General features: G+C 38.1%; 1 pseudogene; it reads left to right on the forward strand.

Annotated features, from left to right (window-relative positions):
• The first annotated feature begins 533 nt into the window (after positions 1–533).
• Positions 534–1,424, forward strand: LOC113735919 (probable dolichyl-diphosphooligosaccharide--protein glycosyltransferase subunit 3B; annotated as a pseudogene).
• Positions 1,425–3,827: the final 2,403 nt, after the last annotated feature.

Raw genomic sequence — 3,827 nt, forward strand, 5'->3', positions numbered from 1 at the left:
GGAAATTTTATTGCGTTTTTACCGTTGGGAAGCTTTTTACTGGTCAAAGATTCAAGAGGAAGATGAGAGTGAATGTTCAGGCAGGGGAAGGCGGTATATGTTTCAGTAAGTGGGGTTTGGTGGAAGGCTCTAATGGGCATTTACTTTGAACAGGTAACGAGACAAAGTAGGTGGCCTGAGTATTCAGTGGAATGGTCTATAGTTTGGGAAACCGTTAAATATTACTATGAATTGTCAATGGTAATTTATAATTGTATGATTATTTTTATATGGCACTACAAAAAATTATTTCTTTCGTGACAAATTTTTCATGACAACCAACTTATTTGTCAGAAAAATCATACCTTTTATGACAATTCGTCAGGCAAATATCCTTCAAAAGGCACTGCTAATTTAAACATATTTTTCTACTTTTGCCCACGTCAATTCGTCAGGAAAAGTTTTCGTTCTCCCACAATTTTTTTCCCACCAGTTTTTTTCCTTTTCGACCAAAAAAGAATTTAGACGGACATTAACTTATAGCAAGTCGCAAAATGGCCTTCACAAAAGCCCCAATCTTCATCATTCTCTTCCTCATCACCCTCCTCCCGATCTCCACCAATTCTCAAGACCCCAATTCGGATTTGCTCTTGCAGCTCGAATCCCTCCAATCCCAGTCCCCCAATGGCGGCGTTATCCATCTCACTGATTCCCTCCTCAAACGGATTCTATCCATTCCAACTCATCGTCCCTGTACTTTCCTCGTCTTCTTTGACGCCTAACAACTCCACTCCAAACCCGAACTCTCCCTCCCTTCTCTCAAATCCGAGTTCTCCCTCGTCTCTAAATCTTTTTCAGCCAACAACCCTCCAGCTTCTCACTCAAAACTCTTCTTCTTCGACATCAAATTTCAAGAATCCCAGTCCTTTTTTCGCCTTTTTCAGAGTAAATTCTCTGCCCCATACCGATGTCAAGAAAGACTCCGTCCAGATAAATGCGTCAGATTTCTCGAGGCTCGCTGAATCCATTGCTGAATTTGTCGAGGCCAAAACGAAGCTGAGCATTGGGCCAATTGATCGCCCCTCTTTGATTTCTAAGAAGCAATTGATGTTTCTCATTGCTGTTATTCTGATTTCGGCTCCATTCTTGGTGAAAAAAGTGATTTATGGGAACACCCTTTTGCACAATAAGAGTATTTGGATGACCGGAGAGATTTTTGTCTACTTTTTCAATGTCTCCGGTTCAATGCATAACATAATTAGGAAAATACCCATGTTTTTGGTTGATAGGAATGACCCTGGGAAGTTGGTTTTCTTTTATCAGGGGGTCCGGGATGCAATTGGGAGCTAAAGGGTTCGCGGTTGGGTTCTTGTACACTGTGGTGGGATTGTTGCTGGCTTTTGTTACTCATGTTCTTGTCTATGTGAGGAATAGGAATGCTTAGAGGTTGGTGATGTTTATTTCCTCCTGGGCTGTTCAGATGATTTTTGTTTCCATTCTTGTCGCATTTTTGGTTTCTTGATTTTAGTTTGTTCTACCGTGTTAGTTTTTGTTAGTGTTTCAGATAAGGAAAATTGACGTTTTATTTTTGTTGTAAATTAACAATGTACCTTTTGTTTTGCTTTTGTGCTCATATTCTGTATTTGCAACAGTTGCTGAAAAAATTGATTCATGTAATTGGCAGTGATTTATGTATCTTTTTGGTGTTGTCTTGGTGAAATGCTTGTAATAAGCATAGCAATCACTTGTTTTCTCGTTTTCTATGGTATCTGTTCTAGATCTTCTTTCACATGTAGATATGGCTTTGAGATAAGTTTCCGACTAAATGAGGAAAGGTGCAATTTTGAATGGTAAACCTGCGGCCAAATTGCAAATCACATGCCAAATTATGAACTAGAGCTATAAGTTGGCATTTGCAGTTGGTAGTGGGTGTTTCTTCAGGAGTTGGAAGAATTTGATTCACAATTCCATAACATTTTAAAAGGCTATGCTACGTGCTCAGTAATTAGACTAGAGAGGATGATGCTTGAATGCTAGAGCTTAGTGCAAGAGGATACTGCTATATTATTTGTGATATAAGTAATTCTCAATCAACTTGGACAACGGTGATCTTTATGCTAGTTTTCTAGTTCGAGTAAGAATAAGTACTTTGTAAAATCTGTTTTGCTTGCTTTCCTGGAATTTAAGTTTTCTCCTGATTCCCATGCGTATATCTGTGGCTAATATACTGATATTGTTTGACATGTAACTGGTTTTGGTTTCCTCTTTTTATTTCCTCTAGATTTGTTTCTGGTCATTTATTCCTGTATATGAAGTTATGAGTCATGCCCTTTGGACTTTGCAACAAGTGAAATGGCAGTTATCCAAATGGCAATTATATAGTTTGAAAGAGGTGGTCACTTGGTTATGCTTACAAATTTATGTTTGAAAGACTAACGTCATGGTTATATAGTTTGATTGCTGAAGTATATGAAATGGTGCATGCAAGTACATACACTACTGTCAGACTCATTGCCACCCATGACTATCAGAGTCTGCAGCTTTTGTATTGCAGGAGAACTATGTTAAAATTAGAGGGTACTTCGATTGCCTTGTTATGGTGAGATTGGAACTTCTATAGTGGTGGTAGTAGCTTGGATCCAACTTGTGAAAACAGATACTATAGAAGACATTTTTCTGATTCTAGAAACTCAGGCAATGTAGTTCAAGACACGAGTTCCGTTGTTTAGTTTGAAACTGAGCACATATAAATACTCTATCAGTTTAAGTCAGTGCAACAAGTTCCTTGTGTTACTCTACGAATAAAGTTGTTCTTTCATAATATTGAGACTTGAGTCATTTTCTGATAAAGTATGAATAAGAAAAATAAGAGAGCATAGTAAAATTAGACTCAGGTACTCTCACTGAAAGGGCTGCTGAGAGAACATTCATTGAAATGTGATTGGCAAACAAATCCTATCACTGTGAGGCAGCTGCAATACCTATCACTGTGAGGTAGCTGGAAGCTGTAGTGAGGTTGAGTGAAGCACTTGCAAGAATGAGGCTATAAGTTCAAGGAATGAATATCCTATTTGTAATGGTTTCTTTTCTTGATGAATGCATAAATCAAAGTGTCAATGCTTATTTTGTGGACATCAAATATGTTGAGGGGCCGTGTTTGCCTGTACAGTATTTCCACCAACAAACTGTTGAAAGTTCCTCATGGAGGATGAGAGGGGATTATGTGTATGAGGGGATTATGTGTAAGAGGCAATTCTGTGTTTCTTATTGTGTGTGCAATCAGAAGTAATTACTTTTGAAAGCTGTTTGCATGTCCCATGCTCCAATTCTCAGTAATATGTGAAGTATTCTTACTGTCTACTTTGTTTTGTCATTGCTGGTTTTTCAAATGAAACATTAATTTGCAATTTGCATGTGCACACGGCACAACAAGAGTCTTTGTAGTTTAGATGGTTTTAGATCCAACATGCCTTTGTGCTGGTCCAATGTGTAATAAAGAACTTCTCCTTTAGTTGCAACATGTCCAAGTATTCTGGAACTTTTCTTTTTTGTGGCACTAGCCAGTTAGAGATCAGGTGCATCTCTTGAAGGATTCTCTGCAGAGATTCTTGGCCCAAGTTTTAGCTACCTTGGCAGAATTTTTTCTGTTTTTGAGAATAGTTTGTTTTAATGGGGTTTTTGCCTTGTTATTATTGTTAATACATTTGCATCTAATGTGGAGTTTGCTCTATACTTTTAGGTCCTATCTTGCAAATGAGAACCATGTCTCGAAAGCTCTTTGGCTTTTCAACAATTCCACAATGGATGCTGCACGATCCGGAATATAAACGACGAAGTTGTTGCTCATG

Source organism: Coffea arabica, chromosome 3c (assembly GCF_036785885.1).
Source record: "Coffea arabica cultivar ET-39 chromosome 3c, Coffea Arabica ET-39 HiFi, whole genome shotgun sequence".
Lineage (NCBI taxonomy): Eukaryota > Viridiplantae > Streptophyta > Magnoliopsida > Gentianales > Rubiaceae > Coffea > Coffea arabica.